Here is a 13,615-nt window from a genome sequence, read left to right as displayed (position 1 = left end):
CTCAAACTGTTCCAAAAAATAGAGTAAGAGGGAATACTTCCAAACTCATTCTACAAGGTTAGTATTACCCTGATACCAAAACCAGACAAGGACACATCAAAGAAAGAAAACTATAGGCCAATATCTCTGATGAATATTGATGCAAAAATCCTCAACAAAATATCCAGCAAATGAAATTCAACAATACATTAAAAAGATCATTCATCATAACCAAGTGAGATTTATCCCAGGGATAAAATGATGGTTCAACATATGCAAATCAATCAATGTGATACATCACATCACACTGAAGGACAAAACTCATATAATCATTTCACTTGATGCTGCAGAAACATTTGATAAAGTTCCACACCCCTTCATGATTAAAAAAACAAACAAACAAAACAAAACAAAACAAAAAAACCCTCAAAGACCTGAGTATAGAAGAAACATACCTTAATGTAATAAAAGCCACATACGATAGACCAACAGTTGGTATCATATTACATGGGGAATAACTGAAAGCTTTTCCTCTTAGATCTGGAACATGAGAAGGATGCCCACTTTTATCACTGTTATTCAACATAATACTGGAAGTCTTAATTAGAGCAATCAGACAAGAGAGAGAAATAGAGTATCCAAGTTGAAAGGAAGAAGTCAAATTATCCTTCTTTCCAGATGATATGATCTTATATTTAGAAAAAACTAAAGACTCCACCAAAAAACTATAAAAACTGATAAACAAATTCAGTAAAGTTGCAGGATACAGAATAAACATACAAAATCAGTAGCATTTCTATATGCCAATAGTGAACAATCTGAAAAAATACATCAAAAAATAATCCCGTTTATAATAACCACAAACAAAATTAAATACCTAGGAATTAACCAAAACAGTAAAAGATGTCTACAATGAAAACTCTAAGTGGGGTGTGGTGGCTCATGCTTATAATCTCAGCTCTTTGGGAGGCCAAGGTGGGTGGATCACTTGAGGCCAGGAATTCGAGACCAGCCTGGCCAGCATGGCAAAACCCTGTCTCTACTAAAAATATAAGAAAAAAAATCATTAGCCAGGCATGGTGGTGCATGCCTGTAATCTCAGCTACTCAGGAGGCTGAGGTGGGAGGATTACTTGGGTCTGGGAGACAGAGGTTGCAGTGAGCCAAGATTTTGCCACTGCCCTCCAGCCTGAGTGACAGAGTGAGACCCTATCTCAGAAAGAAAAGAAAAGAAAAGAAAACTCTAAAACATTAATGAAAGAAACAGAAGAAGACACACAAAAAATGGAAAGCTTTCCATGTTTATGGATTGGAAGAATCAATAATGTTAAAATGTCCATACTACCCAAAGCAATCTGCAGATTTAATGCAATCCCTATCAAAATATCAAAGGCATTCTTCACAGCAGTAGAAAAAAACAATCCTGAAATTTATATGGAATCATAAAATACCCAGAATAGCCAAAGCTATCCTGAGCAAAAAGAACAAAATTGGAAGAATCGCATTACCTGACTTCAAATTACACCACAGAGCTACAGTAACCAAAACAGTATGGTACTGGCATAAAAACAGACACATAGACCACTGGAACAGAAGAGAGAACCCAGAAACAAATTTACACACCTACAGTAAAACTCATTTTCAACAAAGTTGCCAAGAACACACACTAGGGAAAAAGACAATCTCTTCAATAAATGGTACTGGAAAAACTGTATATCCACATGCAGATGAATGAAACCTGGTCACTATCTCTTTCCTTATACAAAAAATGAAATCAAAATGGATTAAAGACTTACATGTAAGACCTCAAACTATGAAACAACTCCACAAAAACATTGAAGAAACTAAACTGTACAGGACACTGGTCTGAGCAAAGATTTCTTAAGCAATATACCACAAGCACAGGCAACCAAAGCAAAAATGGATAAATGGTATCACATCAAGTTTAAAAGCTTCTGCACAAAGGAAACAATCACAAAGTGCAGAGACAACCCACAGAATGAGAGAAAATATTTGTAAACTACCTGTCTGACAAGGGATTAATAAGCAGAATATATAAGGAGCTCAAATTACCCCATTAAAAATAGAACAAAGACCTAAATAGACATTTCTCAAAAGAAGATATACAAATGGCAAACAAGTATATGAAAATTAACAAAGAGGTGAAAGATCTCTGCAATGAAAACTGTAAAACACTAATGAAAAAAATTGAAGAACACACACAAAATGTGTATTTCTCTGACAATCACTGATTGTAATGTAAATTAGTACAACCACTATGATGAACAGTTTGAAGGTTCCTCAAAAAACTAAAAATAGAGCTACCATGTGATCCAGCAAACCTACTGCTAGGTGTATACTCAAAAGAAATAAAATCAGCATATCAAAGAGATATCTGCACTCCCATGTTTGTTGCAGCACTTCACAATAGCAATCAACCTAAGTGTCCATCAACAGATGAATGAATTTAAAAAAAAATGTGGAACTTATACATAACAGAGTGCTACTCAGCCATAGCAATCAACCTAAGTGTCCATCAACAGATGAATGAATTTTTTAAAAATGTGGAACTTATACATAACAGAGTACTACTCAGCCATAAAAAAGAATGAGATTCTATCATTTGCAACAATATGGATGGAACTGGAGGTCGTTAGGTCAAATGCAATAAGCCAGGCACAAAAAGACAAACATCACATGTTCTCACTTATTTGTGAGATCTAAAAATCAAAACAATTGAACTCATGGAGACATAGAAGGATGGTTACCAGAGGCTGAGAAGGGCAGTGGAGGTGTGGGAAGAAGTTGGGAAAGGTTAATGGGTACAAAAAATATATAATGAATGAATAAAACCTAGTATTTGATAGCACAACAGAATGACTGTACTCAATAATAATGTAATTACATATTTTTAATAACCAAAAGAATATAATTGGGTTGTTTATAACACAAAGGATAAATGCTTGAGGGGAAGGATATCTGATTTTACATGATGTGATTATTACGCATTGCATGCATGTATCAAAGCATGTCATGTACCCTATAAATATATACACCTACTATATATTCATGAAAATTAAAAATGAAGAAAATGCATTATTATGACATACTAATTTGGCCTTGCTAATGTTTTATTTTCATTTCTGTGTTTAAAAGTGAAGTGTACTGTGCCTATAATTTTCTTTTCTTGTACTCTTTCTATTGGTTTTGGAACCAAGACTATACAACCCTCAAAAAATGTTAAGAGCTTTTTCTTTGCATTTGAAATTTTGTAGAATTCATCCATAACACCATCTTGGCCTGAGGCTTTAGAAAAAAGGAGAACTTTGATTTTTCATTACGATTTCTTTTTACTTTTTCTTTTCTTTTTCCTTTTTTTTTTTTTTTTTTTTTGAGATGGAGCCTCGTTCTGTCACCCAGGCTGGAGTGCAGTGGCATGATCTCTGATCTCTGCTCACTGCAAGCTCTGCCTCCTGGGCAGCACATGCCGCCATGCCCAGCTAATTTTATTATTATTATTTTTTTGTATTTTAGTAGAGACTGGGTTTCACCATATTGCCCAGGCTGGCCTCGAACTCCTGAGCTCAGGCAATCTGCCCGCCTAGGCTTCCCAAAGTGCTAGGATTACAAGCGTGAGCCACCATGCCCAGCCTACAATTTCTTTAGTTGTTATCGGTTAATTCAAGTTTACATTTCCTTTTGTGCTAATTTTAGCATTTTATATTTTTCTAAAAATTGTGCATTTCATCTGTTTTCAAATAACAATACTTATTTTGAAAATGTCAAATTAATACATAGTTTTTCAAAACATTAATTCTGTAAATATTTCTTGTGTTGAAAGTAATTTCCCTTTTTCTTTTCTGTAACTGGTTATTTGTATTTTTTCTCTTCTTTGTGATTAATCTTTTCAGAGATCTGTCATTGATATTTTCAAAGAACTGACATCATTTGATTCATGTCAATGTTTTATTGTTCTTTATTATATTGATTTCTGCCTTGAGCCTTATTATATGTATCCTTTGTTCTTTGTCTTTTCAAACTTCTTAAGTTTAATAATTTATTTGCTTTCAGCCTCTTAACTTTCTAATATCTTAAGTTTATGCTTAATTTATTTGCTTTCGACTTCTCTTGTTTCCTGTTAAATGTATTTAAAGCTCTAACACTTTTTCTAAGTATTACTTCAGTTGTTTTCACAAATTTTGGCATCTACTATTTTCATGGCTCATTCATTTCTAAGTATTTCGTGTTTACCTTAAGATTTTTGAAAGTTGAGCTAATTTTAGCCCAAATGTCTAGGCATATGGAATTTTTAACATATGAGATTACTAGTTTATAGACGTGTGAGATATCTGCAGTGTTTCTTTAGCTATTGGTTTCTAATTTGATTGAAGAGAGTCAGATAATGTGTATGATATTGATCATTTGGAATTTATTGAGGTTTTCTTTGCATGATTAATGTTTGTAGTACGGAGGGGCTTCAAGATGGCTAACTAGAAGCATTTCAGGTGCTCCTCCTCCGCTTAGAAGAACCAATACAGTGTGTAGACAATCACACTTCAAATACATTATCCAAGAAAGAACACCGGAATTCAACAGAAAAGTGACAGGAAACACTGAAGAAGTAAGTAGAAGAAAGAGAGGCAGCCTGTTTGACTGGCATCAGCTGGGAGCCAGGAGTGACTTCCCTACATGGGGAAAGGGTTACGTGAGAGACTTTCAGCAGCTCACATCCCTACCATGGAATTATGCAAATCTGGCCACCCTGGATCCTCCCAACCGCTGAGAATAACAAAGGGAGCTCCTGGAAGACTGTGACACAGAACTGCTCCAGGGAGGGAGCTCATGCTGTGTCCTATACACTTTCTGAGACCTATGCAGGTATTGCAAGGTGTTATTTTTAAGTAGCCTTTAACAAACTGCCTGCTTTCCTGGGGCCCAGCAGAACTGGGACTGGAAACTTGGGCTGTTGCTGTTGGGACTGCAACATGAGCTGGGAATGGGCTCCCACACCTGGGGCTGACAAGGAAGCAATATATGGGCTGTAGCTGCCAGTGCTGGGAAGTAAGTGCCATCAGGACTGAGACTGGGATGTGAGCTGGGCCCACGTTGCTTCTGGGATTCATTGCAAGTTGGGTGGGAACTCCTGCAGCCAGACTGAGATGTGAGCTAGGTGCAGGCTACCACCATGACCGGGGGCCATGCCTCATCAGAATTTGGCATGAGAGGGATGCATATTACCCACTGCTTTAGGCTGTGGCCACTGAGGCTGGCTTCACAATGTCAGGGACTCAACGCAGCTGCTACCATCCCTCACCCAAGTGGTCCACCTGGGATCTGAGGATGCGTCTGCTCACCATGGCTGGCACCCGCTCTTCTCATTTAGAGGCCTGAGCATAAGTCTGCCCAACCCAGCTTTATCCCCAACTCTAAAGCTCAAAGCTTGGGGTCCTGGGGATTTCTCAACCCAATCCACCATATTGAGTACCTTAACACTCCTCCCAAGGGCCTGAGGTTTGGCCTAAATACCCAATCACTACAACCTCAGCTGACACCTACCTGTCAGCACCACATGCAGGTCTAGCGACTGGTCATTCCAGCACACTGCAGCCACCACCAAAACCAATACACACTGCTTGGGACCCAGAGAACCAACTTACCACAGTTATTGCCATTGCCTACGCCACACTGGCTACCTCAAGGCCTAAGAACCAACTCATCCACCCACTCCACTGCTGCTACTACTGGCATCCCAGAAAGCCACCTTTAGGCTCAAGAATTGGCCTGTAGATAGCAAACAAACCAACACATATGTCAACATGCACCACCGTAGAGTACAAGGATACACATGCTCACCCCACCACTGCTATGACTAGGGCCTGAAGACTGGCCCACCTGACATTCCAGTCCCGAACACAACTATGCCACAGCCTCCACTAATAACTGCACCCTAACGTAATAAGGAAATCACAGATACCACTAATGTTGTTTACAACCAAAGAAATCATATGGAGACTACACTACTACACATCACAGAATCAAAGCCAAAGTGCTCAACCAACAACATCTTCTAGAGAAAGATTTTTCCCTATGAAAGTAAATTTAAAAATAAAAGTAACTGTTACAGTCACCAGATGCACAGATAACAAGATAAGGACACAGGAAACATTGAAAACCAGGGAAATATTACACCTCTAAAAGAACACGATAATTTTGCAGCAGTAGTTATTAATCAAAAAAAAAAATTCTTGGCCGGGCATGGTGCCTCATGCCTGTAATCCTGGCACTTTGGGAGGCCAAGGCAGGTGGATCACTTGAGGTCAGGAGTTTGAGACCAGCCTGGCCAACATGGTTAAACAGTGTCCCTATAAAAAGTACAAAAATTAGTGAGACATGGTGGCACACACTGTAATTCCAGCTACTTGGGATGCTGAGGCACAGGAATCGCTTGAACCCGAGAAGCATAGGCTGCAGTGAGCTGAGATAACACCACTGTGCTCCAGACTGGGTGGCAGAGTGAGACTGTGTCGAAAGAAAGAAAAGAAAGAAAGAAAGAAAGAAAGAGAGAGAGAGAGAGAGAGAGAGAGAGAGAGAGAGAGAGGGAGGGAGGGAGGGAGGGGGAGGGAGGGAGGGAGGGAGGGAAGGGTGGAAGGAAGGAAGGAAGGAAGGAAGGAAGGAAGGAAGGAAGGAGGGAAGGAAGGAAGGAGGGAAGGAAGGAAGGAAGGGGAAGGAAGGAAGGGGAACGAAGGAAAGGAAGGAAGGAAAGGAAGGAAGGAAGGAAAGGAAGGAAGGAAAGGAAGGAAGGAAGGAAAGGAAGGAAGGAAGGAAAGCAAGGAAGGAAGGAAAGGAAGGAAGGAAAGGAAGGAAGGAAAGGAAGGAAGGAAGGAGAAAGAAAGAAAGAAAGAAAGAAAGAAAGAAAGAAAGAAAGAAAGAAAGAAAGAAAGAAAGAAAGAAAGGGAGGAAGGGAGGGAGGGAGGGAGGGAGGGAGGGAGGAAGGGAGGGAGGGAGGGAGGGAGGGAAGGAAGGAAGGAAAGGAAAAGAAATTCTTGAAAACCAAGATTAAAAATTCAAACTACTGATTTTAAAGAAGCTGATGAGATAGATACAAGATAGTTCTGAAAAAATAATGCAGGAAAATTAGAAAAACAATTCAGGATATGGATGAGAAATTTACCAAAGGGAACAATATTAGAAAAAAAAATTCTGGAACCGAAGAATTCATTGAAGGAAATAAAAAATATATTTGAAAACTGCAATAACAAAATAGGTAAGAAGAAAGAATCTCAGAACTTGAAGACAGGTCTTTCAAAACAATCCAGATAAAAATTTTTAAAAAAAAACAACTTTTAAAAAATGAACAAAGTTTTCACAACATTTGAGGCAGCATAAAGCAATTAAATTTAAGAATTATTGGATTCCTCAATAGGGAAGAGAGAACAAAAGGATTAGAAAAACTGTTTCATGAAATAATAGATGAAAACCGCCCAAGTCTCGCAAAATATTTAGACATCCAGATACAGAAACTTGGCAATCCCCAAGTAGATAGGATGCAATAAGATCTTCTCCATGGTACATTATAGTCAGAATGTCTAAAGTAATAGATAAAGACTGAATCATAAAAACAGCAAGAGAAATGTATCTAGTCAACTATAAAGGAAACCTCATCAGAGTAACAGTGAATTTTTCAGCGGAAACTCAAAAGTCAGAAGAGAATGGGAAAATATATTTAGTGTTGAAAGACAAATACTGTCAGCCAAGAATACTATATCAGCAAAATTATTCCTCATAAATGAAGGAGAAAGAAAGTCTTTCCCAAACATGCAAATGCTGAGAAAATTTATAATCAATAAGCCTGCCCTATGAGAAATGTTTATGAGAGTCTTAAACCTGGAAGTGAAAAGATGACTTTTACCATCATGAAATCACATGAAACTATAAAACTCACTGGTAAAGCAACCATAAGAAGAAAGAAGACTGAAATGATGCCACCACTACAGAAACCTACCAAACCACAACAGCAAACAATAAGGGAAAAATAAAGGAGCAAAAAATATATAAAACAACCAGAAAATAATTAACAATATGATAGGAACAAAGCCTCACATATGTATAATAACCTTGAATATAAATGGATTAAATATTCCACTTAAAATTATAGAATGGCTATATGGATTTTTTAAGTGATCCACTCATTTGTTGCTTACGAGAAATCCACCTTACTAGTAAAGACACATATACAAAAGTAAAGAGATGGAAAAAGATATTCTATGCAAATGAAAAAACAAAAGCAAGCAGGAGTAGCTTAACATAAATCAGATAAAACAGACTTTAAGTCAAAAATAGTTTTAAAAAAAGACAAAGGAGGTCATTATATAATGATAAAGAGATCAATCCAGCTAGTAGATATAAAAATGCATTCGACACTGGAGCATCCAGATTCATAAGGCAGACATTACTAGATCTAAAGAGAGAGATAGACTACAATACAATAATAGTGGAGGACTTCAACACCTCATTCTGAGAATTAGACAGATCATCTAAAGAGAAAATCAAAAAACAAATATTGGATCTAAGCTAGTCTTTAGAACAAATGAATGTGATAGACATTTACAGAACATCCTGTTCAACAACTGCAGAATATACATTTTTTTTAATTAGCACATAAAACACTCTTCAGGATAGACTGTATGTTAGGCCACAAAACAATTGTCAACAGTTTTTTAAAAATCAAAATTATAACAAATATCTTTCAGACTACATGGAATAAAACTAGAAATCAATACAAAGAGAAACTTTAGAAACTATGTAAATACCTAAAAATTACACAATGTACTAATGAACAACAATTGTATCAACAAAGAAATTAAGATGAGTATCAAAACACTCTTTGAAACAAATGAAAAGGGAAACACAACATACCAAAACCTGTAGGATAGAGTAAAAGCAGTGCTAACAGGGAAATTTATACCAATAAATTTTTATATCAAGAAAATAGATAGATTACAAATTAACAACTTAACAATGTACTTAAAAGAACAAGACAAACCCAAAATTAGCAGAATAAAAGAAATAATAAAGTTCAGAGCAGAATTAAATGAAATAAAGACTAAAAAATAATACAAAGCATCAATAAAACTAAAAGCTGGTTCTTCGAAAAGGTAAACAAAATAAACTGGTAGCTAGACTAACCAAGAAGACAGAAGATCCAAATAAACAAAATCAGAAATGAAAAGAAGACATTAAAATTGATACCACAGAAACATAAAAGATTATCAGAGAGTACTGTGAACAACTATACACTAAAAACCTAGAGAAAATGAACAAATTCCTGGAAACATACAATCTACAAAGACTGAATCAAGAAGAAATAAAAAACCTGAAAGAACCAATAATGAGTAGTGAGATTGAATCAGTAATAAGAAGTCTTCCAATATAGAAAAACCCAGGACTGGATGAATTCTCAGCTGAATTCTACCAAATGTACAAAGAACTAATCCCAATCCTCCTGAAATTATCCCAAAAAAATCCAAAGGAAATTCTTCCTAACTAATTCTACAAAGTCAGCATCACCTTCATACGGAAACCAGACAAGGACACAACAAAAAAAGAAAACTACAAGCCAATATTCCTGATGAACATAGATGCAAAAATTCTGAACAAAATACTAGCAAACTGAATCCAATAGCACATCAAAAAGATAATATATCATGATCAAGAAGGATTTATACCAGGAATGCAAGAATGGGTCGACATATGCAACTCAATAAATGTGATACATCCCATCTATAGAATGAAAAACAAAAACCATATGATCATTTCAGTAGACACAGAAAAAGCATTTGATAAAATTCAACATCACTTCATGATAAAAACTCTGAACAAACTAGGCATAGAAGGAATATCTGTCAACATAATAAAGACCATATAGGATAAAATCATGGCTAACATTATACTGAATGAGGAAAAGTTGAAAGCATTTCCTCTAAGAACAAAACAAGAATGTCTGCTTCCAGCACTCCTATTCAACGTAGTTCTAGAAGTTCAAGCTGTAGCAATCAGGCAAGAGAAAGAAATAAAAGGCATCCAAAGTGAAAAAGTCAAAGTCTAATTGTTCTTCTTTGCTCATAATGTGATCTTATATCTAGAAAAACCTAAAGACTCTACCAAAAAACCCTTAGATTTGATAAATGAGTTCACCAAAGTTGCAGGATACAAAATCAATGTACAAGAATTAGTAATGTTTCAATACATCAATAGTGATCAGGCTGAGAAAGAAATCAAGAAGGCAATGTTGTTTACAACAGCTACAGAAAATTAAAACACCTAGGAATACATTTAACCAAGGAGGTGAAAGACCTCTACAAGAAAAACTACAAAAACACTGATGAAAGAAATTAAAGATGACACAAACAAATGGAAAAATATTCATGCTTGTGGATCAGAGGAATTAATATCCTTAAAATGATTATATTGCTCAAAGCAATCTACAGATTCAATGCAATCCCTACCAAAATACTAACATCATCCCTCACAGAATTAGAAAAAGACAATTCTAAAATGCATATGAAACAAAAATATAGCCCTAATATCAATAGCAATACTAATAAAAAATGATCAAAGCTTGAGGCATCACATTATCTGACTTCAAAATATGTTAGAAGGCTATAGTAACCAAAACAGTATGGTATTGGTATAAAATAGACACGTAGATCAATGGAACAGAATATAGAACCCAGAAATAAAGCTACATATTTAGAGCCAGTTGATCTTGGACAAAAGCAACAAGGACTTATACTGGGGAAAGGACACCCTCTTCAATAAATGGTGCTGGGAAAATGGGATAGCCACATGCAGAAGAATCAGACTGGATCCCTATTAGTGACATATACAAAAATCAACTCAAAATAGATTAAAGACTTAAACATCAGGCCTGAAACTATAAAACTACGAAAAGAAAACGTAGGGAAAACTCTTCTGAACATTGGTTGAGGCAAAACATTTATGACGAAGACCTTAAAAGCCCAGGCAACAAAAACAGAGAAATGGGATGTAATTAAGCTAAAATGCTTCTGCACAGCAAAAGAAATAATCAACAGATAGAAGAAACAACCTGTTGAATGGGAAAAAAATCATTTCAAATATTTTCCAATATTAGAGGACTAATATCCAGAATGTATGAGGAATTCAACAGGAAAAAAAATCCCATTAAAAAGAGGGAAAAGGACATGAATAGACAATTCTCAAAGGAAGACTTTCAAATGGCCAACATTTGAAAAAATACTCAACATCACTAATCATCAGAGACATGCAAACCAAAACCACAATGAGCTATTCATCTTACTCCAATCAGAATGACTTATTTAAAAGACAAAAAATAACAGATGTTGGTGAGGACGCAGAGAAAAGAGAACATTCTGACACTGCTGATGGGAATACAGCCACTCTGGAAAACAATATGGAGATTTCTCAAGAAACTAAACATAGAATTACCTTTCTATCCAGCAATCCCACAACTGAGTATCTACCCAAAGGAAAATAAATCAGTATATGAAAGGGATAACTGCACTGTCCTATTTGTTTACAACACTATTCAAAATAGCAAAGGTATGAAATTAACCTAAGTATTCATCAACAGATGGTTGGATTAAAAAAATGAGGTGTATATGTATACGATGGAATACTATCAAGCCATAAAAAGAATGAAATCATGTCCTTTGAAGTAATGTGGATGGAACTGGAGGTCATTATATTAAGTGAAATAAGTCAGGCACAAAGAAACGAATATCACATGTTCTCACTTATATGTGGGAACTAAAAAATTGTATCACATGGAAGTAAAGAGTAAAAAGACAGAAGACAGAGACTGAGAAAGGTGAGTGGGATGTAGTGGGGAGAGTGAAGAGAAGTGAGTTAAAAGGTATAAACACACAGTTACATAGAAAAAATAAATTCAATGTTTGGTAGCAGAGTAGAGTGATTATAGTTAACAAAAATGTATTGTACTTGGGTGACAGATACTCTGAATATCTTGACTTGATCACTATACATTATAAACATGTAACAACTTTTACATGTACCCCATACATTTTTATAAATTAAAAAATGATAATTAAAAGTTTTGTAGAAGTTCCATGTGTGCTTACAAATAGCTATATTTTCCTTTTGTTGTGTATTAACTAAATGGAGAAAAAGAATGTGTGTCTATGTGTATGCATATGCAATGTTTAAAGGTCATTAATTATATTATTCACATATTCTAAAGCTCTGATTATTTGTTGTGTATTTGATCTATGATTTTTGCAAGGGATATGTTAACACTTCCAATTATAATAGTTGACTTAGTAATTCTCCCTAAAGCTTTTCAAGTTGCTGCATGGTATTTCTTGAGGTTATATAGTTTACTTCATAGGTATTTATATGGTTTATTAATGTTTACATGTTATTACTCCATATTATTTTATCCAAGATACATCCTCTTTGTCTCTTATGACATGTTTTACCTTGAATTCTGTGTTATCAGGTATTAATAATCCCATCCCATCTAATGTGATTCATGTTTTATCTAATATGGCTTATTACAACCTTTTATTTTCAAATTTTTGATATCCTATTTATTTCAGTGTGTTTCTTACAGACATATTGTTACAATATTTTATTATTCTGAAATTCTCCCTTTATATTGATACAATTAAACCATTTGTATTCATTATAATGATTTTAATACTATAACTTATTTCTGCCTTATTTTATGTTTTCAATTGATTGTATTTTTATCTTGTGTGCTTCTTTTCTCCTTTCTTTCTTTCCTTCTCTCCTTTCTTTAAAAAATACATTCTTTTTTCTAATTATAAATTTTTTAGGCTTATGATGTTTGACTTTAACCTAAGACCCATTTGTGTTTATTTATTCCTACTAATTTCCTAATTACTCGTATATCTCAATGTCCTTTGAGACATCATTAGCTTCTTTAGGAATGAAAGAAGCTTTTTGTAAATGCTGCAGTGCTCCAAGACCCAGTCCTCATTCAGTTCCTAGGAAATCCTATTCAGTCCAATGGCTTTAAATATTAATTATATACTGATTAATTCCACATCCTTACCAGGCCTCCAAACCTCATATACAAGTTCTTCCTCAGTGTCTCTGCCTTAATATTCACTGGGGATCTCAAATTTAACCTGCCCAGAGTAGAAGGTTCATTTACTTCATTGTCCAATAATTTGCATCTCCTACAGTGTCTCCAGAACCCTAGGAGTTTTCTTTGGTTTCTCTTTGTCTACTACTACACATTAAAATCTTCAACAAGATTACCATCTTTATATTCAATTATATTCCCATTCTGCCCACTTTTATTACCTCCACAGCTATCACCCTAGTCCATGTCACTATCATCTCTCACCTGGATCATTGCAATTACCTACCCCTCACTGGTCACCTCATTTCCACTATTACCTAACACTCCCCAACCACCACCTCCATAACATATTTACCTCCCTAAAGATCTATTTTTAACAGAGAAAATAACACTGCTCCCTCCCCTACTCAAAGTCTTCTACTGACTTCCCATCACAAATTACATCTAAACTCCTTACCATAGCCTTTTATGAAAGTGGACATATAATTTACCTATCCAAACCAGGCAG

This window comes from Macaca mulatta, chromosome 5 (genome assembly GCF_049350105.2).
Source record: "Macaca mulatta isolate MMU2019108-1 chromosome 5, T2T-MMU8v2.0, whole genome shotgun sequence".
NCBI classification, from domain to species: domain Eukaryota; kingdom Metazoa; phylum Chordata; class Mammalia; order Primates; family Cercopithecidae; genus Macaca; species Macaca mulatta.
This window is presented reverse-complemented; position numbering follows the sequence as displayed.